General features: G+C 39.9%; 1 protein-coding gene and 2 long non-coding RNA genes across 9 annotated transcripts in view; 2 read left to right on the top strand and 1 right to left on the bottom strand.

Annotated features, from left to right (window-relative positions):
* LOC119026073 (VPS10 domain-containing receptor SorCS1) overlaps window positions 1-24,512 on the bottom strand; it is a 183,179-nt gene that overhangs the window by 102,361 nt on the left and 56,306 nt on the right. The window lies entirely within an intron of this gene.
* On the top strand, window positions 2,608-5,435 carry LOC119026105. Its single transcript, XR_005077043.1, has 3 exons — window positions 2,608-2,703; window positions 2,796-2,868; window positions 3,547-5,435. It is a non-coding gene; the product is annotated as an uncharacterized LOC119026105 (long non-coding RNA).
* Window positions 6,527-15,250, top strand: LOC119026100. Its single transcript, XR_005077040.1, has 4 exons — window positions 6,527-6,959; window positions 9,974-9,999; window positions 10,094-10,166; window positions 15,114-15,250. It is a non-coding gene; the product is annotated as an uncharacterized LOC119026100 (long non-coding RNA).

Below are 24,512 nucleotides of genomic sequence, written 5' to 3'. Positions count from 1 at the left end.
GCTACAAGCGCTGCTCTTTATTCACGTTTTGTTATTAATAGTCCATGTGCATTAAAAAACATATCTGTTAACATTTGCATGAAAATGTATAAATATGTGAGTGCTTGGTCCATGTGAAATATGCCCATGTGTATAAGGGGTCATGCAAATTAGAAGTCATTCCACCTCCACATGAGCAAACTCAAACTTGAATTCACACATACCATATATTCACATCCAATTATGCGTATAATCTTGATTTTCACACATACACTATTAACACATTTACATAGCCCTCAACATAAACCAGTGCAGTGCCTGTTCACAACAAAAGAATATAGCATATTATGCGTTATTATTTCTTAAACTTGAGCATGACATTAGAATCCACCTTGACCAGACATTTGCCTGGGGCCCACATTCCAGTAATCAGCCCCTGAACAACACACCTGAGAAAGTTACAAAGCAGCCAAAGAAGCCATCTGGTCATAAACATTCCGTTGCAGACAAACAGCACACACACACGTATTGTTCATAGGATGCTAAACAATTTGAAGCAACAAACGCAGTATAGGGAGACTATGCAGTTGCAAAACCTTTAATAAGCTCTGATCAGCACTGCCTACTTGTAGAGTGGGATCTGAGTTTGGTGAGCAGTGTGCATTCAGATGATGCTTTCTTTGCGCAAGTGGCAGTGTATGTCCTATATATAACCTTTACTAAATTGCTGCAAGTCGTTAAAGGGAACTGCATACAGTTAGCAAATTATTAACCTCAAGGCATATTGGATGCTTGCATAACCACCATACTTGGATTTAAAGTATAGTTTTAAAGTAAGTTTAAAGTATTTTGTTAGTGACACGATGAGTGGCATACAATAGTTTGGCAAAGTTACATAGTTTGAGTTCCAATGGCATTGTTTCTGTAGGGTGCCCAACTGTGATTGTGTTTGGCGCAGATAATTGTGTCTGATAGTAATGATTTAAAATCTGGATGATTACACCAGTAGTGTTCAAACCAGACAACCAATGAGAGGGCCATCCCAGAGCAGCTGATGATTCATAATGGCTCATAAGGAAAAAAGTTAAGATGCCATGCTACAAAGAAAATCTGATTTACTATTCAAGTTGCTGTGTGTCTAATTTTGACCCAGCAGATTGTATCACATTTTCGTTGGTACTATAATAAACAAAATGTTCATAAATGTTTTTTTGTGACAAAGTAGCACGTGTTCCAAAAAAAAAGAAAAAAAGAAAACAAAATGAAATACTGCTAATTACAAGTGTGTGTGTGTGTGTGTGTGTGTGTGTGTGTGTGTGTGTGTGTGTGTTTGTGTATAGATAGATAGAAAGATAGATCCTGACCTTAATATCTCAAGTCAAAATGAATTGTGGATTTGGACAACAGTGACAGTTCTATCATTCAGACAATCAGAAATTTACACAACAATAGCACTAGGCAATCTGTGGCACACTTAACCAGTGGCACACCAGCTATAAGTCTGCAAGATAGTTCTTTGGAAATGCTGAGATGCCCTCTCATCCGCATGCCAAATTAACTCTCTCTAAGCCATTGCCAGTTGTGCGGTCTGTTACCTCCAGTAGTTTGATTGCCCCTAATGGCCATCCTCCCTTCTCTGTTACTGATTGGCACAAAGCAGATGGAGAAAAAAAAATATCAAGCTGCCTGAGCTGGATGGTGTACAACACTTTGTAAATGAGAGAAAGTCACTGAAAGCAGAAGGACGACATATGAACTGTTCATTTCATTTGTGACTACAGAGAGTAAAAGATTGCTGATAAACAACTTTGATGGAGGGTTTGGCTGGTTTGTGATTTAAAGGTGAAGTGGATGTTTAGATAAGGATGACAGCCTATGGTGCTCGCATATATAATTACAATGTGCTGATTATGGTAGATTTTTTTATGTTGCTTTGCAGGCTGTCATATTGATAAAACTAAATTACAGATGTGCTGTAGATTTGCATTTTGACTTGGTTCTCATAATCCTACTTAATGTTAATCTTGAGGCTGATGTGACTGATTAACGTTAAGATCATTCTAGAATGGAAATCAGTAACAGGAAGGTTGTTGACCCCTGCACTATAACATGATATACACATATTTTTATCTTTACATATATATATATATGATTCTAGTCACTGTCTGAATTACTGGCATTTTTTTAACGAACTTTTGGGGCATTTATCGATCTTTACTTGACAGAGTAAAGTAAAACGGCAGACAGGAATTAGAGGTGAGGCAGTGTATGTCCCATTTCTCCAAAACTGCATCCATGTTTCCCTCATTAGACATTAAATTAATTAGTGCCATCCCATTTTCTATATATATGTAGCCAAGTGGACAGGGGTTACTGTGTTTCTTTGTACGTGCTGTGCCTAATGGGATGTGTAGTTTCACTTTCGGGCCAGCCTGGTGGGAGATCTCGCGAGAATGACAAAATCACATGAGACTTCATGCGCGCGAACAGCAGTCTCCTCAGCACGGGCAATGGTGAAGTGTGTATTCCTTGTGTGTATGAAGAGACACGGATAAATCCGGTAACACAGAGAGAATACTTGTTGCAGTTAAAGAATTAGAGTGAGACCGAGCCGACAGACTGACATTGGTGACCAGAAACTTCACGTTTATTTGTCGTCGGTAAAGAGTGTGTTTATATTGTGTCCACTGCACCGGGAATAAAACTAGAGGACCACGGGTCAGCGTAAGTGGCCGCATATACGTTTCCAAAATGTTAATTAAGATAATTTCATGGTCAAACTTTTGTTTATGATATGCATGTTATCACCCATGTAGAGGGGAGATAGAGAGCTGTGTGTGTTACATCCAGGAGAGGGGTGAGGCTCTCAAGCTACAAGCTAGGAAAAGAGTAAGTGAGCACATGATTTTGTTTTGTGATTAAAGTGTATTATGAGTTGATTTAAGAGTACTACAAAAATATATGTTATAAAAGGGATGTAAAAATATTTACATATGAGTTCATTCCTAATGTTTAGAGTTAATTCATGGTGTACATTAAGTTAATTCATGAAGTATATATGAGTTAAAAACTGATGTGTACTGTAAAATGTGTTAAAATGAGAAGTGTGGCTGAGAAATGTATTAATGTATGTTTATTCTCTGTTTACATAGAAATACAGCCACTGTTGTTGTCTGTTTTGTACTGACAGTTATAAATTAAGTCAGAAGTCAGAAAGGAAAAGAAACAGGATTTTATTTCTATTTTTATTATTTGATTGTTATAAACGTCTGTCTCAAAATTAGCAAATTAATGCTGTCCCTGTTTGAGGTCAGCCGGGGTATTAAAGATCCTCTAAAATATATTTCAGTGTGTCAGATCTTATCCTTTATGATCCGGCTACATATATATATATATATATATGTATTTAATGTTTAATGTGTTATTTAATGTTTTAAATAACAAAGACCTAATAACTGTTGAGAGATTTAAATAATCAATTAAGTCAAACTGATGAACCGCATTTGTGGTTGCGCACAGCTCTTTTAAAAGAGAGACTTACTTATGTCGTTCACTTTATTTTCTCAGCCGCTGATCTCTGGAGATGCTCTAACAGCTTGATTTGTATCAGCTCTCTGGTCTGGTTTTGTGGTTTGTTTGAGTTTAGTTCTTGTTTCATTCTCACAGTTTTATTTCTTCTCAGACATGTCAGGATATGTGACATGTGATGCACCTGCTGTTATCTTGCTTATTCATTTTCTGCAAATGAAGCTTTGGTTAAACTCTTTAAAGTTCATACGGATTTTTTCAAACTGCACCTGTGATTTAGTGTCTGTTACCTGTTTAACAAACAGCTGCACAGAAAGAACAAGCTTTAGTCTGATTTATACACTGTGTATTTATACTGTGTATCTATACTATGTACTGTGTATTTATACTGAGTACTGTGTATTTATAATGTGTACTGTGTATTAATACTGAGTACTAGGTATTTATACTATATATCTATACTATGTACTGAGTACTGTGTATTCATGATGTGTACTGTGTATCAATACTGAGTACTGTGTATTCATACTGTGTATCTATACCATGTACTGTTTATCTATACCATGTACTGTGTATCTATACCATGTACTGTGTATTTACACTGTGTATTCATAATGTGCACTGTATATTATGCCTGCCCCGAGGCACATGAACCATTTCAACTGACAGAATAAGTTTATATATTTATTCATTACTTCCCTCTGTATTCGGTGATATTCTGCTGCAGCGTCTAAGGGGGCATGTCGGCCGGTGAAAAGACCACGTTGAAAGCTGCTCTCATGTGTTCTCGCTTCTCAATCCTCACTGCTCGGAGCACAAATAAGAGCAGTGGGACGGTCTGTAGGATAGCACACACTTCCGGTTCAGGAGGGACGGATAAGAAAATTGAGATGCACCTGGAGGCACAACATGAAATAAAGATTGCCCACAGGAGTTGAGTTTTGTGGCATGGACTATAACCATTCAGCTACCAGGGGGCTACAGAATGTCTGATAATACCAAGACCTATTGGACACAAATAAAAAAGGGAACTCGGATAACAGGACTGAAGTCCTGTTTGGATGTCTTCATTTGTTTAATGAATGCTTATGAAAGCAGACAAAGCAGACAAAATGCCCTGTTGCTCTCATCTTTCTTGATATCAAGGCAGACCTTGATACAGTATTTCAGAATCCTTCAAATAATTGCTTACAATGTTATGTTAATGTTGTAAACAATGTTTTGTCTCATCCAGCTCTCCAGCCAATCAAAATGTGGTAAATGGCTTGTCGTCTGTACTGTTCTCTCACATAAACATTCATTCTTCTATTACATGCATACAGTCTATTACATATTTAACTACTAACTAATGTACAATGAACAACAGGTCTCCCGGTATCGCCTCCACGCTCTTGAGACTGTGCTGGGAGACACAGCAAAACTTTATGTGTCCGTACATATGGATATGCCCACTCAATAGCCGAACCGTTCATTTGCACCAAAGCATTCGATTCACAATCTCTTGTGCTTCCTAAATTGAGAGAGAGTGAAAGGCCTCTCATGTGTTTATTTGGTGCTGCTGTGAAACACTCTTACAGCTTTAAAAGAGTGATATGCCTGCATACAATTCATGTTTAGGTAATGAATCACTGTTTAGCACTTTGTCATAGGGGGAGATAACACTTGACGCAGTTATTGAAAAGAAATGCAGGGACACTTCACGGCTGCTGATAACACGTACCATCACTCCAAGTATGTCATGATCTCCTACACTGAATGAAAAACTAACCTGTGGTACACTGCAGAACTGGGTTACTCACCCATCGTATTTGAGAGAAATATCGTCTCCCTATTCACATTATTTCAGCAAAAAGACTGAATAAATGAATTTTAATCACGTGTGTTGATTTTGCTGTTACCCAAGGATGTTTTTCATGTGCTGTGATAAATAAAAGGCATGAATCGAGTGCCAGACAATCCACTTCTGTGAAGTTTGTGAGAACTGGTAAAGGCACTGCCTCACCGCAGAGATAGATGTATATGTTGCCGAGCAGTGTAATGTGATTTAATGTAATGAGGAGAAGTCACAAGCTGTGGAAAGGCTGCAAAATAAATGTAGAATATTATATTGATCTCTCTCATGTCATCATTTAAGCTTCCTTTGAAATAGGTTAGCTTATAGGTATAGTAGATGGACTGTGAAGAACTGAACCAGAGGGATCTTACTGCCAAAGTAAATTAATTATTCAAACTGGCATTGTCTGGAGAACCGCTGGTTCCCTACTTGTTAAATATGCCTATAAAGGATTTAGAATAGCGTCATCCCCAGCCAAGATGCTCATGTGGCAGAGGTATAAAATAATTTGTCAACTTTCTGAAAGAGAATTACGCCTCATTGATTGTGCTTAATTCCAACTAGTTCAGACACTTCAGGGCTGGGTAACTGTTGCCCAAGGCAATGCTAGACTAAAAGAAGTCCCCTTAGGACCTGCCGGGAGAGCAAACCAAAGGTGGTTACTAACAAGCTCTTATGTTCCCTCCCATCTCTCCCTTTGTTCCCATTATTGTACATTAAAGATTCCCTATTCTCATCATTTGCATTTTATTAAAGGTGATTAGATGAGACTGTGATAAAAAGGAAGCACTCCAGAGCAGCTCACCTTACCTCAGCTATGGCTTAATCAACACAGACACCGATATAGAGCTGACATTGACCCTCTTTTCTTATTTGCTTACTCCTTTTATCATCAATGCACTGTGTGAATAGCACTCTGACATGCCAGCATTATACATGTAATTCATTTGAGTGTGATATCTGTGCTAAAAGTACTGACAGTGTTTAAAGTGAAGACACTGATGATAATACAAAAGACAAACAGCAGCAGCAGTTAAAGCACCATTATGTAACTAATTTACTTGAAAACAACAGCCTCAAAATCATTTTGATGGCACAGTGTCTTGTAACAGGGGAGATTGGTGTTTGTTTCACATCCACATTCAACCCCCCCATTGCTTATTTCTGCGCTATCTGAGAGGGTAGGATCACAGTACATCACACACAGCACCAGCTTTCAGTGATTGTGGTGGAACTGAATCATGTTTTATGGAGAAAATATGTTCTGGTTATCCTTCTAAAGTCCTCCAGCTGCTCAGCCTCAACAGTCAGCTAGCATGTTAGCTCTGCTAGCTGACTGCTCAGAGTGTCGGTGTTCACATCGTTATCACAGAAGCTGTGGACCGCAGGGAGGGGGAGGATTTCAGGTGCCGAGCCAGAATGAGCACTAGAAACAGAACCAGGTGGGAAGAGGCAACAGAAGCATGTTCAGCAGCCTCTATAGACAGCATGACGGAGGAAGCTAGGAAGAGGCAAGAGACAACTGGAGATCTCAGATCTGCTTTAGTTATTTGCCAAGAGCTTTGCGGAATAACTGGCTGCGGAGAGACATCAAGCTGACCTTGTTGCTGTCGGACTAGTAAGTAGTATCAGCTGGTTTGCTCTATCTTGTGTTGTATCACTTGTTTGATATTTGGATGTGTAAGAAACATAGTCAGCTTGGCAGATTTTGATCCAAGGCCAGTGCAGACAATTTCAAGCCAGCACAATGTTACAACCAGTTGTTCTTGTCTCTGGTTCAGGTTACCCAAGCTTGGTGTGCTGGTCAGTACCAAGTGAGATGTGTGCAACACCTGTTCTAACTTTGATTGTCGCATGGCAAAAAATGACAGCACATGCATGTTTACTCTGAGACATACGTTTTCATGACATAGTATTATCATGATGTGCAGAGTTGTGGTAAGAAACTGTGGAGGCCTGGCTTATTGCACAAAATATGATTTTCTATGTCATGTTTCTTTGGGGCAAAGGCATTCTACATCAGTGTAAGTTGTGGTCACAATGATAGTGACCTTGTCAATGCCATGGTAATGAGATGATCAAGTGTTGTCCACTGGAAGACAGGAAGCAGCCTTTGTTCCATATGAACATAGACAGCTGTATCAAGACCAACACAGTTGGAACTGTACAACAGATGATGCACGAAGTAAAACATGGATAACCTAATGTCTATATAAACCTATTTTAAGCCTGTCCTGAATGCAGCGTTTTGGGCATCGAAGATTCAGAACGACTTTCCTTGGATTTAAAGGGCTTTTAAAGAAATAAAACAAAAAACCCTGACGTACCGGAACATGGATTTGGATGTCAGTGACATCAGTAGAAGCTTTGAAATATTTTGGTCAGCCCTGCACCTGTTAGTTAGGAAGGTCAACAAAAAAAGTCAGACTTTACTCTAATTACCATTGGCATTTGATCCGTCTCCTCATGATACCAATCATGACCAAGACTTCAACCCAGCCCACCCAGGAAGTCATTCAAGGCCAGGCTGTCGGGCCAGCCGTGGTCTTGGCTGCAATGTGTATGTACAAGCTGAGAAAGAAGGCATGCTGGCTCCCCTATTAGAGGAATAAATCCAAGGACAAATGAGCAAGCTTGGCAGGACTGAAAGTGAAAGGAAAACAGGCAAATCAGAGGAATTGAGTCTCATTTCTCTCTTCAAGTATCATCTGTACAGGCCCAGTGGCTGCTGACCAGAATCCATCTGCAGACTGTGCAGTCTGAACCACTGATCTTATTCATTACCTGCAGGCTAATGTACAGTACATGACATGAGTAAACATTATCAATGAAAACAACCTGAATGACCGTGGCCTAAAATAACCCCATTCACGCTGCCCTTTCAGCGCAGTAATCATGCGCCTAGCCGTCTGTGTGAAAGTTACATCTGCAAAGAGGGGGGACAGTTTTGCTGTGGCTCTGATCCGCCTCCAGAGGTAGTATCAGAGCCGCAGCAGAGACGAGGCAGTGTCTGTGTGAATGGAAAAGCCGGAGGCGCGGAACAGGGGTGTGTTGGTCTGATGGTGTTCACAGTCTGACAACCAAAACAGATCTTCACTCATCACATACAATAGAAATGTCCCACACCTCAACCCACAAAGCAACATTACAGGACCAATCAACAGTAATGTGGCAACTGGTAGTGTCTTTGACAACTTATATGAGGAAAAAAATACTACATCCATACATGGAAAAGCCTCTGACACACACTGGATTGGCTTTAATCCAGCCCTCCTTGGTTCGGTACTAAAAAAGAAAGGTGGCGTAAAGGCGAGCCTTCAGCGGCCGCCATGATGTGGAATGTCTGTGTGAAATGGGCTAATGTGAACCTTGGTTCGATAGAATTGCTGGCCCTTTGGCATTGCTGTGATTATATGGGGGATTTCATATTGGTCTTATCCTGTCAAGGTTGTCTTTGAAGTTATAACGCTTAAGATTTTAATCAAATCAAAACCTAGTTTGATTTTATTTATAGCATGCAATTTTCTGCAACAGCAGCTAAAATCTGCAGGTTTTGCATTCTGCCGTTACCTCTCTACATTTTAATCTGAATGGCTCTTCCAATTACATTACCATGCACAAGGAACTGACAAGACATGACGCATGCACATACTGGGCATAATGTGAAAGACAAAAGCCTGTGCATGCACACATTTCATGTTAAGTGGAAGATCATTTTCATGGTTACAGACTCTTTTTTGACTGCTTCGGTTCATTTATTAACATGACTGGATAGGACAAAGACGTGATGGCCATATCATGATGGAGACAATAACAAGGACATGACAAATGATGTAACGGAGATGGGATTAAGATATGACAAAAAAACATGACAAAGACATAACAAAGACTTGACGAAGATGTCACATGGGACACAGAAAATTTGACTTGTACAATCAATTTCTTATTTATTTATTTTTTTTCCTCTGGGTATGCTACATTGATTAGGTTTTTCTTCATCTGTTTTATTTACAAGAAATTACATTTCGAGGGTGTCTTTAGCACCTCCATATATGTGAATTTTTTAATGGAACCTGGGCCTGTCAACACATGTGTTGCCAAAACAAACAAAACAGAGGATTATATTGTGACCCCTGGCTTTTTGTGGCTTACCTCTTGTTCGTATTATTCAAAAGCTGTCACAGCATGTGTTAGCTAGTTATTCTGGTTGGATTGTTATTTTGCTTTGGCTACGGTATGTTGTCTCTGAGAGTTTACATTAGATCAACCTTTACCCCCCCAAAGTATCAATATTCCTGGCCTTGCCTACCACTACAATATACCAAAGACTATTACGTTGTGATTTCAACTGTTTTGCTCCATCGCATGTTATCACAGGAATGAGTGAACCATGTTGATCCCAGCAACACACTACAGGGAATCCAGTACCGAGGTGGACTTGGTGGACTACTGGCAAAGTCAGCAATTAGAACCGCTGACTATGTTGCACAGCTAACAGAGCCAACTACCAAACTGCAGCTAAATTAAGTAGCAGTCAGCGTTGACTTTAATAACAAAGTCACCAGTATCTAACAATCAGAAAATTACATAAATCAACTCAGTATTGTAACTGACCTATGTCATCTTTTTCAGAGGCTGCATACAGTCCCAGTCCAGAGGTATGCATTGGAAAGAGTCAAGAATTACTTTAGCAACAAGTAGAGTTGTTTTGTTTTTTTGCTTACAAAGTTATACATTTCTATCTTTGTACAGAGGCCGGCCCCGTAAAAGACTCTGCCCTGGCAACCTCCTTCTGAATCAGCCATGGCGGTGTCAAAAAAGTGGGGTAAGCATATCTTGGATGAAAAAATAGTCTACGCCCCCGAGTACAGGATGAATCATCAACAGTTTTTATTGTTTTCCAGGAAGTTTCAAACTCCAAAAATACCATCAGGAATACCTACAAAATGACTTTTTCTGAGGCTATCTTTGCCTGACACTGGTGTATAGGTGAGATATAGAGCAAGACTTGATAAAAACATCCATTTTGACTTCATGGGACCTGCAGTGCTGATCTGGTATGTGAAATTAAGAAACTGTTAACAGTTATGACTTTGAAACAAACAGAGGGAACTTCTTGACAAACAAAAAACAACATAAAGGAAATTAAATTTGATATTGTCTGGGTACAGGCCTGGTGGCTGTGGTGCAAGAATGATTGATTGTTAATCTGCTTCTTCCAGCCGCTTTATAGTTTTTAATGTTATGCCTAACACCACCCAATTACTTACTGTGGTATCATTTGAGCTTGCACCGATGAGTGTTGCCATTGGAAATTTCTAACTGGACATTTTCCAAGTTAATGCATAAATTAATAAAGGGCTGGCTGGGAGGGGGATGTGGAGTCTATTGCAGGGTGTTGGGCACAGTAGCAAACTCTAAATACAGCTCCACCATAGAAAGCAATAAACCGCAGAGTTATTGGTGAACTATAACTCTCCACTCCGTTATCTGCTGGTATATTTATTGCTTACTGTGGCTTCCTATAGCCACAAAACAAAGGATGAGCTCACCACTGTTCACGAGAAAACAGTGGTGTGATCCAATAGCATTCACTGTGGTCAGCTAAAACTGGGGAATAAGTCCTCAGAGGGCTACATGCAGATTAGGAAGAGATGAATTACCAACTGACATGTTCATAAGCAGCTTCAAGGGTTTTTTCATTGTTGTTTCAGGTTTTACATCAATACTGACTTACCGTTCAAGTCTGAGATCCATGATACAACTTGCAGAGATTTCAGTTTTACTAACAAAGTGGAGGGATGTGGGAGGAGTGCAGACCTGTATGTTTCCCACAATAATCTGGCTTCTCAATAAAACGACCGGAAGCCCCGATTAAGACAGTGTGCCTTTGACTAACACTCTGGATTTGCAGGTGCGGAGCTCTCAATACAGACTTGGTGAAAAGGAACATATCCAGGCAAGTCTTTGAAAGGTCATTGACTAATTTGTGAAATTGTTATGGTCAGATTGATTTGTAGGCTTTGACAATCCTCGGTTAATCTGCACATTTCTGAAATGTAAATGACATTTTCAAATGATCTCCGTGGTTAGAGAAAAATGAGTGGACAGCTCTATTGTACTTTAGCTTCAGTTTACTTGCTGGTGTAATGTAATTGCTGTTGTGTATCCAGGAGATATTGGGACAAGCAAAAGATGTACAAGGACCTAAATTTGAACAAGGGACTGGTTCAACATTACATTTATTTCCCTTCTCTTACAAAATGTGCCTGTAAGTACTCAGATGTTATTTTGTCTGACCAATTTCACTGTTTTCTGCTATTAAAAATCGGCTTATTATCTTATTGTGTAAGTATCCTAAAGTACAAATAGTCTAATATTGTTGCAGTATTGATATTGAAGTTAGGCCTTTTTGGTCAAACATACTGTGATGTTTGATTTTGTCACCCAGTCCAAACATTCATGAAGTACTATTGAGAAGATTTCAAAATATTGTGGTACACTGTGATATGGCCTAAAAATATTGTGATATCAAACGACAAACTATACTATAGTGTGCTATAATTAATCCATTTGATTAAGATATTTTTTTCACTCTATATGTCTGGATAGAGAGTGAACTGCCTGGGGGGCCTGTATGCCATAGCATTTCCCTCCTCCCCCTCCTCCCCCTCCTCCCTTCTTATCTGCTGCAGCTCCAAGTTCTCTTTCCAATTTTTTTTTTCTTAAAGAGATGGAGATGCAAAGAGAAGGCTTACATGCCTTCAAGACAATGGAATGTTTTTTTTACAGCTGTTCTTGTTGATGAAATGTAAATATGTGGGCACAAAGTAGAAGAGAGAAATTGAAACTGATCTTTTTTTATCGACCCAATTGATGCTAGAATCAATCTTCAAAAGGCGTACAGGGTATTGGTAGTATCAATATTTTGGGACTGATCTCCCCACCCTTACCGTCCACATATACACGTTTTTCTTAAAATGAAGATTTGTGTTTCGGCTTTTTGTACATAATGTAAGAAGATATTAGGTAGCTTAAAAGGATATTTTGAAAAACACCTTCCAGGTTGAAGATCCAGGTTGAAACTCTGTGTCAGTGTTTATGTCTCGACTGACAGAAACAAGATTTTTGGAAATGATGATACATACACCCTCGTTTCCTAATTGTGCCTTGACAGTGTAAGTAGTATACTTAGTACACTTAGTATACTATGTTGTGATACTAGAATATTAGGGTTTGTACACTGACGGTATAGATGTTATACTGTTTATATTTAGACACAAACTGACAGTGATAATAAAGTCATACAGAAGAGAGACAACACTGGCTGTTACAATGTTTTGCTGACGATCCAGGATTATCCAGTGATACAGGTATATGTCTGGACTAGGCCTACATGTCAAATTATGGAGGAAGCACTTTGACTATTTGCTAAATCCTCTACTCTTCAGAAGGAGTTTGGACACATATCTGCAGAGATAATAGAAATAAGTATTACTATCATTATTATAAATAGTATTAGTACGATTATTACATATTTAGTCCAGGAACACTGGTGGTTGATGACAAAATGAAGGCTGAGAGAATGCCGTTTGATCACACACACACACACGACAGCTTTAACGGAGCGAAAAAGGACGGGGCAGCAGATGGTACAATGTAAAAGCCGTTCTTTAAGTTACACTTAATTTTATGCTCATTCTCAGCCATGTCTATTCTGCGCTCTGCAATGTAGAGTAAATCTTCGTCGTATGGTGTACTTCATTCTCGCTCTGTTTGATTTCATTTAATGTAGTATCTCTCCTAGTTGTCGGAGCAGGTTTTGTTCAACTGTCTCTTACTGTTCCATCCAATTATCCTCATCTCCTTATGCAGGGATTCAATGGAGAATACTTTTTACACTGATGGTTGGAAAAAGGCAGACTTCTGTTGAGCTGCAGGCAAGTGCTAACTGGAGCAAGCAGGACCTTTGCAGTAGTGTTAGTCTCTATAGTGGCAACATGTAATGGGGCCCAAATGAGATGCCTCAAGATATTCGGATATCAAGATATTTCTTGTAAAGTTTGCTCTTTCAACGTTGGCTTTGGGGTTATATGAACATTGTTTTGACATTGTGTTAACTCTGTGGTCACTTCAGTAAATAAGGCTAACTTTACTAGATCCAGCCCAACAGAACAGAATGAACTGTGACCCTAATTTGGGCCAGCTCTGGTTTATTTGGTCGGCTTTTGGCTGACATGTCACCATGGTATGCCCTGCTTGTGATTCAGATCTGGCAAGCAGGAGCGGACTGCCCCAGGGCCATCATTCCATATGGTAAAATGGCCAGATGAATGGATCTGGTGTGGACCAAATCTGAGCTGCAACAATTTTGCTATCTGGGTATATATTGGAAACAGGATCATAAACATGTGCTGCCCAGCCACAAACAAAAATCTGTGAAAGGAAGATAATGAAGCAAATTAGCCCAATGAGATTAAGCAGTTAGATTATATTTTCTGAAACAGATGATGTAATTGAAAATGTTTCTTTAGACTGCACAAATTGAGTAATGCTATATCTCAGCCTGGTGGACCCTCTCACAACTTTCTCCAAAGACAATCTAATCATTCCAGTGATAAAAACAGAATTAATGAGGGGATTTTCAACACTCTCTTGTCTGACAAACACTCTTTTTATTCAGGATCATTTCCAACCAGAATAACATGTGAGGAGGACTTAGCAAGTGATTACAAGACAGCAGACAGGACAAGTATGTGGAACTGCAGGTTTTACTGTTGGAGTCTTATACCATTGTGTTACCATTAGTAGTAAGCCGCTTGCATGTCCATGAAAAGGGACAGATAATACTAGAAAGTTAAGAAATGAGCTTTAGCTTCACAGGAAACCTTCAGTTAGCATATTTATTAAAACCAATGGAACCAGTGGATGGTGGTAGCTGCACTGAATAACAAGTTTAACCTTGGCAGTCTTCAGTAAGTAATTACTAGTGAAGAAACAATGATGGTTATGTAAAATAAAATGACAAACTGAGAGAGTTCAAAGAAATATCCAGCAGTTAGTGCATCTGCAGCTTCAATCGATGTCCCACAAAAAAGGTCTCATTTGTGCTTTTTTTTTTGCTCAGGCAGCCGTTCCCTCTAACAAAAGGCCAGTGGGTAACATATTCAACATAAGACACAATGAAAGCCCTACAGCATATTATACCTTTATGTAAGGTCTATTTGCTGCAACACAAAGTCATTTCTCTTCTCATTCTTCCTCCTTAACCCTTGTTTTTTTTGTTTTTTTTTTACTGCTGCTACAGCACATTTCTAAATATGTGTTAAAAATCCATTGGATGTGCTTTGTGTAGTGGCAGACGCTCTCATCCCAGTATGCTGAAGTCTGGCGGTCTGGCAGTGGAGTTGTTTCTCTGCATAGATCTCATTACTTAAAATCCTCAGCTCTGAAACAGAAGGTCAGGGATCAGCAAATCCTCTCTTCTGGCCAGGCTTATGATTCCATTCTGATGCAATTTTCAGACTCCGATTCCCTGATTATCACACTCCTACCCGCCAATTTGATATCTCATCCGTCTAAGTTCAGACACATTCACTCTGCTTCAATTCTCACCAAGCTCTGGCATTGACAAAGCATTCTACATGCTGCTTTTCCAAAACAAGTTATAGCTTCCTGTTCTCTTTTCTCAGTTGGCACACTGTGGACAAGGACTGTATATCTGAAAAGCTAACCTATTTGGCTTTTCTTTTCTGTTTGTGTGTTTCATTAGAAAACTGTTACCACCAACATCTTGGCCAAAAGCGTTTGGAAATCGAAGGTTAACTCTGCAAGATTACTACAGTCTCTGTTCCTGACTGTTACCACTTTAAATCTATTTCAGCCCTTGTTGTAAAAAGTAATGCGAACAAAATAAATGTAATAAAAAACTTGAGCCTGGGGGTGTAATTTAAGTCAATGATAGTAGCGCTGTGTCAACAGATTTCAAACAAAATGTATTATTCAATAAATGCATTTTGGGTATTTTTAAGAAAATCATATCAGTGAAATATTGAATAATAATGTATTATATGAACATAACTACAATGCTGTAACCCTTCAAGGGTCGCACACAGACATTTACATAACTGTGCTCACTTAACCACATGAGGCTGAGATAAATCAAACAAGAGTCTCAAGCCATGGTAGTGGCTCGGTAGGGCTATACATAGGCACAGCACAGCTTTGAGGTAAATGCAAACACTGGCATGCTAACGTGCTGATGCCTCACATGTATAATATATAATGTTCACCATCTAAGTTTAGTCTGTTATCATGCTCACATTTGCTGATTAGGACAGAACACAAAAAGTTTCTAGCATCCGGGTTTATTTCCAACAACTTAACATTATGATAACATCAAAAATTTCTCATAGAAAGAGTCATAATCAACACTGTTTGCAGTTGGGTTCTGTCAACAGTTTTACAGACATCTCTGTTTTAATCGCAGTTTATGGGGAAAATGCATTTTGGGATGCAGGGGAATTTTTTGCTGCAATACAGCGAGTACCATAAATAATAACTGTTACAGCAAGCCCAGCTAATAAGCCAAGATCCGAGGAGGTGTTGACAACTTTGCTGTCCAAGAAAGGTGTGTGAGGCGGAATCAATAAATGCCTTATCTTAAAGCTGCCATGTGGAAAAAATAACAAACAAGTATGGCACTGCAGATGGATAAAGGTTTTGTTTTTGCAATGGTTACGAACTGAAAAGATGCAGCTTTTATTTTGTAGACTGCCATAGTTTGATTCTTGGAAGGACTTTCTGAATAAAAGGGGAATTTAAATGATGAAAAAGCAGCCATGTGCATTTGTGTAAAGATCATTGTCCATTAATCAAACCGAATCATGAGGCCAGTGAAGATTCACTCCTCTAATGTTTTGGTCTCACTTTCGGGGAGCTCTAACTTAGATCATGCACGGCACAATACAAATGCCAAAGGTACAAAGGCAAAAGTCACAACACAAATGCAAAAACCCCCCATCGGAAGTGAATGAGTGACAGCAGATGTTGACTATGGCTGTCAACAAATAATATGAATTCGAATATATATTCAAATATAAAAAAATAAAAAATTGTGAATATTAATATTCGACTGTGGAAAAAAAACACATCAGTGGCTGCTTTGCAAGTGGGCACTCGGCATGACGGGACAGGGACAGGTCACAGAAGTCGTACTTGAACCTCTCATTATTTGGCTTTGTTGGGTAAGTTTCTGTGCTTGACTCAAACTGTGAATGCACAACATAGCTCTCGTCATGTCTGTTTTTGGCGGTTTATAAACAGAAGTTTAAACACACATGCCTGTGGCCTCTCTCCCTGTCTTCCGCTGCTCCTGTATGGGTCACTCATCCTCCAGAGCCACCCTTGACTGTCAGAGTATCTCTGGGCTCATTATGTCCAGAGTACAGGCTGGTTGACTGCTGCCTCCAGGCTGCTGCTCAGCCACCCAGCCTGTCTGCTCCACCAACGAGCAGCTGCAACAGCCAGTTGTGGTGGTAACTACGGCTCACAGTCCACTGTATCAGCTCTACTGCTGGCTGTCTGTTCTAAACATCTGTGAGAAAAACACAAGCACAACCCCGATTGCCACTGATCATAAAGTTAACAAATATCACACTAATTAGTGTCTCTTGTGTTGTCTGATTAAACTAAATCTCCGTCAGCGTAATTGCCGTGTTATTATTTCCTAACTGTATGGTCAGTGGCAGTCTGGTGATAAAGAACTGTGCTTGTGTCTCTTTTAGCCAGCCAGCAGCGGAGCTGAAGCAACAGACTGTGAGCCATAGTTGCTCTGCTAAACCCACAACACAACTGGCTGCAGCTGCAGTGTCTCTGGGCTCTTTAGGTAGAGCCAATGGCACCGTCCCTAGTTTAAAAGTGGGAGGACAACAATGTCCCTAATGGCAACTTATACCTGTTATTAGGATTTTTTGTTTGTTTGTTTTTTGTTTTTGTTTTATTTTACTGTTGTTACTGACAAAAAAATCCTCCGTATTTCAATGCCAGTGGGTAGAGCTGACAGGCTGGGCGGTGGAGCAGCATAAACAAAAACATTCCCATCAGCATTTGCTGTCTTGATGATCTTCCCCTCTTACTGAGATGTAATTATAAATGAGAATAAAATCCTATTAAATCATCAGAATATCGCAGACAAGCTTTTTTGTCATGGAAAATTAGTTACTAGCATAATTTCTCCCCTCAATTATACTGAATTTAACAATGGCATCGTAACGAACGTTGTCCCTTTGGTAATATGGTTTTACTTTCAAAAGTTATTTCTCTTCCTACTGATATCTCATTATGTATCTCTTAGCAACACTCTTTTGTAAAATCTGTTTTGTGTCTGGGAAAAAAAAAATAAAATAAATAAAACTCTGTGTTCCTCATTTCAGCAAAAGAGTATTTATATTCCTTATGTCACCACCTACTCAAACTACTTTGCAAGTGCCCTCCCTTGGCAAAAAAATAGATAGATAGATAGATAGATAGATAGATAGATAGATAGATAGATAGATAGATAGATAGATAGATAGATAGATAGATAGTGTTATTACTTTTTGCATTAATGTTGGGGCCAGCATTGTCCTGCACCAGGAGGAACCCAGGGCCAACTGCACCGGCGTAAGGTCTGACAATCATCCTGGTACCTAACAGTTTGTCGCAATGCTGTCATGTGAGAACCATACATCTCTGGCCTAAGCCACTATTTGAAAATGTACCGTATGTAAGAGAATAAATGTGGATATTAAGATTAATATTGTACATTGAGGCATAGCCTGATATATGAATGACATATTATTTGTAAGCCCTATCACCAGACCCAACAAAGGTGACTTATTCAAGTTAAGTAAAAATACTTTTCCAATAAGATGTTCTAACTTAAAATGTTTTCTAAAAGACACTGAGAAGATCACTGAAAGATAAAAAAAAGATACTATTGAAGTTTCCAGTGACACAAACAATACAGCTTCCAAACTTCCTCCAAAGGAAGTGAATTATTCTCCTGGCACACCAGGAAAAAAAATAAACAAGCACACATGGTATCCCCTCCCAAATCTAATGCAAATCCTGGAAGTATTTCCAACATTTCCATAATGTTATCACAAAAATAGCATCAGATAATGTATAATTAGGAGTCTCTGAGGTGAAAAAAATGTCCCAGTAGCTAGACAAACAGGTGGCAAATCTGATTACAGCAGTGACAAGCTGGAAGGAATCTGTTTCAGCTTTGAGCCATTCTTGGAGGCACCACAGATGTGATTTATAGTGGACAAAATGAGAAGTGCTCGCATAAAACAAATGAAACCCTCTGATCCAGCATCAATATGAGGCCCTGCATTCCTGTAGGTAAGTACCAGACAGAATTTAATTTTAGGGGTAGCTTATAGCAGCAGTAACTTTAGAGCTGTTTTACAAATATATGTGCACACTTTCCACCTCTCCGTCTGAGCCAGGAAAAGAAGTGAAGTAATAATAAAAAAGCAGCAAAAATAGGGTTAAGAAAGGGGTAAAATTTAAGTTTAAACTGCAGTTTATTACCAGTGCACACTACAGATGCAGCATACATAAATGCAACTTTAGTGTCGCCCATTATTCCACAACCAGGTTCCCTTTGATTCAGCTTTTCTCTGGGACCTTTAAAGGAAGGCTGCCTAGTGAGAGCCATAAAGATTCCGGGGTAAATAATGTCCCGACTTCTCTTATCAGGGCCTGACACGCGAGCTGACAAAATATTACCATAACAAGCCGCAGTGCATTTTCATGACTTGACAAGCAGAATTGTCGGTGTCAGCAAAACAATATATGGCTGTAACAACATGCATACCCCTGATCTTAAGCCATTAAAGAAGGAAATGAAAAGAGGAGTGAGATACAATTTGAAATGGCATTCATTATGTATTTGGTGCAAATGTGTATGGCTAACTCTTCAACAATAAAGGCTTAGAAAATACGATCCAAATTTAGAAAAAAAAAAAAAGTTTTTTTGTTTTTTTTTCACCACAGTGGATATTTTACATTACTGCATCAGGCAAAAAATCTCTAATTGCCTTCACGAGTCAACATGTGGGGCATTAACACACACCTCCTCACTGTTTTAGGGGCATTAGGAAGCCTTTTCCCCTGTGTGTAAGCCTGGCGAGACATGACTAGGAGTCGTGCCAGGCACTTGCAAATGCAGTCTGAGCCCCTCAATAGCGATCCTTTAAGCTGCTATCAGCACAAATAGAACAGAAAGCAACTGCTTTACATTTTCATTGATTGAGGATTAACTTTTCTTGTGATTTAAAAAAAAAAAAAAAAAAAAAAGTGCTCTGTCAAAGAGGCCAAGAGACGCCTCTGGGCAGCCATTAGGCCTTTTGCACCCCCACACCACCATCGGCGGCCCCCATCACTGTCAGCAAATCTGTGATATCCAGTAGCAGCGTTTCACGCCAGGACTCTGCTTCTCCTGACAGTCCCGAGTGGACAGACTCAGCTGATGCTTCCAATCATTTAAAAGGTAGTGTCTTGTATGCTAAAGGCTGCAACACATTACTAGCCTTAACCTATTTATATACAGAGACAATGTAACTAATTATGTCTGTTACAATTAGCAGGAGATGGACCATGTTTATTGGTTTCCAAAGTGCACACACAGCTCACACCAGCCAGCTGTGTGTTTGCTTTTATGTAAGTAGACTGCCACAGAGGGAGTGCATTTACAGAGTAAGGATGAGGCATTTAATATACATGTAATATATGCAGCCCATTTTATATCGGGCCGGGGATATTAGGTGATGGTTTGAACCAGAAATTGCAGGTATAAGCAGAACATGGCCAAAATGAACACGCTTAAGCTGGTCTTTAGCTCCACGCTAATCACCAAAAGGCATCCTGCAAGTTCACGAACTCGAAGGAAAATGCATGTAAAGAAGAAAATGAAAGTAATGCAACAAACACGTTTTAAATTCATGATATGCAAGATCCAGATCGAGGTTTTTATCCATCGGGCTCAGCGATGTTGTCTCCAAGTTTTTTTTCCTATGGCATTGTAGCTAATAGAGGTCACACAGTTCACACTTTTAAACATCCTAGAGAGAAACATGAAAATAATCAGCAAACCATTAGTCTGAAACAAATCATTCCAAAAGTCAGAATTATATTGCAGAAGTTTTTGGCCTTTTTTCTCTCATATTCAGATGTATTACCTGCATCTTATTGCTCATGAATTAAACATTGCAGTACAATTGGAAGCAATTTGATCAATTTAGAGATTATGGCTTAGTTAAAATTCTCTAACTGTTCCCATAAAACAGCCACTTTGCAGGCTTTGTATAGGCAACAGAGAGACTACAGACGCAGCCGCTATGTCACTCTGCACTTTTCAGGTAAATGTATAATAAAGATTAATGGCTTGCATAAAAGAGAAGCATGGGAGTTAAACTGCAGTTTTAGAATCACAGCATATCATAGCAACACAAGTGTTTTCAGCAGTCTGTAGTGAATCACAGGACGGGCCTGAGACCGCACTGCAGCAGAGCTCAGTCGGGAATCAAAGAGGTGATTATTGAGGAATAAGTTCACTTTGTGTAATCCTTAAGTGATTAGAAAAGAAATGCTAAACTGCCAGAATTACAGCAATTAGCAAACAGCAAGGGACTTGGGAGAGGTAAAAAAAAAAATTAAAAAAAAGGAAAAAAAAAAAAGAAAGAGTTAACTTGAAGGCAAAAGTACAGAGCATTTAACAGCTCAAAATAATCTGTCCCCTATGTAATCAATTTAAGGAGAAACATCTCATTAGGGGCCAGCAGCACAACCACTGATCTCCATACAACAGCTGGCAAGGACGCTATAAAGGGGCCACCATGCTTAATGCTCCTCACATTAACTTTCAACTTATGGATAGTGTGGCTCTTCTCCAGCTATATCTCCAGTCCAACCATTATGACTGTCAAGGTCATATCTGATGAAAACATGATGAAGCAGCAGTTTATCTTTCCTCCCTTTCCCCTCTCTCCTTCCCTCTTTATCTCTGTCTTTCTATCTAGCTCTCCCTCAGTCTGCCTCCCCACCTTTATGTCTCTCTCTCTCTCTCTCTCTCTCTCTCTCTGTCTATCTCTCTCTCTCCCTCTCTCCTGGCACGGAGTTATTGAACAGTGGGGGACCGCCGAGTTTTAATTACAGGAAGATCCGTGGAGTTAATTGAACATAGCGCAGGCCCTAATTTCACTTTACGCAAATCAAGATGTTAGTTATGTAAATTATGTCCGGTCCCACAGGGTGATTGGGGACTTCTGCCAGACACCAAAGTCATTCTCTCCCCACAGGCACCAAGCTGCTGTCTCTGCAACTTACCTGAAGGCCTTTTTTATTAAAACAGTCCCTTATAGATACTTCATATATTCATGATTTCCACCAGGACGACACATATCTGTGTATACAACTTTTATCAAAGTGAAAAGCCACTTGGAGATAGAATACCTCCATTGAGGGCCCGTTCAGACAAAGTGCAGATTTTGCAGTGAGAGGCTGTTTTTTCCATGTGTTGTCAATAGGCAGTAAGCATTTTGCACACTGCTTATGCCCTGCTTAGTGCCCTGGGCGCCTCGTGTTTTAGTGCCTGGAGCATCTTGCGTTTCTGCAGGAGTAGTCTCAACGCTGAAAAAAAAAAAAAAAACTTCAACTCAGAACAGAAAACGACTGACTTCATTATTAAACTGTCCTTGACTCATCTGAAAAGAAGTACAACAATCAGCCTTGAACTGACCAAACTCTTTGACCAGCTGCTTGTACTTCATGTGATTTCTCCTCTATCCCAGGTCTTATTTACCTAAATGGATCTGTTCTTTTTCTCTTTTCAGACCATTATTCGGGAACAGCCCCTCAGTCAAGGCCGGATCATGAGCTGTCCGTTCTTTCATGCAGATGTTTATTCACAAGGTGGCTCATTTTCTACTAACGAGGACGTTAAGTACTTCTAGCGAGCCAAAATAAAAGGATTAACAGAGAGTGTGCATGAATAAGGACAATTGTGAATGTGGCGGTATTAAAACAGGTGACAACAGAGCTGAGAGACGTGTGACATGCTGTCACCTTGCAGAGTTACAGCTGTGTGTGTGGAGTCTAATCACAACTGTGTGGCAGCAAGTGAAGGACTTTCTGTTGGCTCACTCGTCTTTGAACCTGGATGTACCCAATCATACAGCGCAGCTGTTGTCATTAGTCTGTATCTATGTTGTAATTATGTGGTCAGCTGGGCTGTCACTTCACCAGTGGTGAAAAGAAGGATGAAGATGTACAAGTATTGTCAGGTGGTCAAGTGTTTGGCACAGATCTCCACTAAACAACCTGGAAACACTTTAGTGGACACAAATCATTTACATCCAGAGATAGTGTTTAATCCCACTGGGGCAGCTGTGACTCAGGATGTAGAGCAGGTCATCTGCTAATACGAAGGTGGGTCGGTCGGTGGTTTGACCCCGGATTTCCTGACAGCAGCTCCTCAAACAGACATTGAGCTTTTTTTTTTTTTTTTTTTGTAAAAACAACACACTCATGGCATACAGAAGGCTACAGTATATGCAGACTGTGCAGATTTACCTTTTAATATGAGCCCAAGACAGCATGGGGACATTTTTTACCAGACTGAACCTTCATCAACTTAACACTAGGACAACCAGCATTCTAGCACTACTGTCTGCCAGAGCGTGTACTTTTATTTGTGTTCATAAACACATACTGTAAACAATGCATGTGTTTGATGAAGTTACTAGAAATTATGGAATATATGCAAAATGACTTATATCACAGAGCAGGATCTGCAACCTTTGGGCTTTTGTTGACAGAACAGCTGAAGACATGACAGAAAACAGGGTGAGAGAGGGGGAGTGACATGTAGCGAAGAGCCCCAGGCCGGGACTCCAACCCTGGCCTCCTGCAGAGAGGACGCATGGGACGCTCGCTCTACCCACTGAGCTAAACAGCACCCCAAGATTGGCAGCCTTTTTATGCAGATTCAACATGTTTAGGGCTATATGTTTTGTTTACTTGTGCACTGATTTGAGCCTTCATTCATTGCTGCTGTTTGCATTTGATGGAAGATGAAAACAGCCGTACTGTAAGTGTTTTACCATCACTGTTCTACTTGGAGGTGACGGGTGAGCACCCGCGTGTGTGCTGTGCTGGACAGCAGCCGACATCTTTGGTGGTGGCGCTGTTGAGCTTTATTGGCCTATACACGACACCGAGATCTAGGTTTGTAGGCTAACAAAATCTAGGTTTGGCATGGAGCCGATACATGATTGCACATTATGTGCAATAAACCAACCCTAAATTTAGATAGTCATGAGTAACGAAACAATATTCAACCAGGATTTTATTCTGACTCATAGTAAACCGCTCATCAATGCGTTTTGACACACGCTTTGATACAGACTGAGTCAATGAGGAAATAAAACAGCGTGTCTGGTTTCAGATGTGTTTCAACTGGCAGCATCATATTTCTGCTCCCACAGATCTGCACCAAAACAACCAGTCCCCTGTTCTTCAGCCCGTGGCCTGTCTGGCCCCATTCTTCAAAGAATTATTGGGACCACAAATACATATAGTCCACCTCCCTGGCAGAAGAAAGAACTGATTTTTTTCACTTCTGTAGGCATCCTCTTTCTGTTTCAGTAAAATTCCATCTTCACCCAAATCTGGCAACTAGATTTTGAAGACTGACCACTATAAAGAGTGAGCTGTAGCATGACTGCATGCTATTGAGCATTCTAATGAGATCAAATAGATTAGAAGGAATCCTTTAACGCTGACAGGGTGCGAACTGTAGCCTGCATCTTCTGACCCTTTCCAACATAGCAAGGACTTATAGGAACAAGGTGAAAGACTGAAATCTCCGATCCAATTTGCAAACAAAGTGGCACCATTACTTTCATCGGGACGTAAAGCCGAACGTAAGTGGGGATTATGTTTTGTCGGGTTGATTTGATTTTAAGGCAGTGATGAGGTCTATGGGGAAAGACGTGTGAATGCAACACCACAGAGCTGTAAAAGAGGAGGCAGCTCGGCACGCATTGATAGAATTGAACTCTCGGAGGGGATGACTGGCTTGCAACGTCCAGGCATGTTTCGGTTTGATGTCCCACGATAC

This window comes from Acanthopagrus latus, chromosome 1, assembly GCF_904848185.1.
Source record: "Acanthopagrus latus isolate v.2019 chromosome 1, fAcaLat1.1, whole genome shotgun sequence".
In the NCBI taxonomy this organism is placed as follows: Eukaryota; Metazoa; Chordata; class Actinopteri; order Spariformes; family Sparidae; genus Acanthopagrus; species Acanthopagrus latus.
Note: the sequence above shows the minus strand (reverse complement) of the source record. Positions and strands in the feature narration are given on the sequence as shown.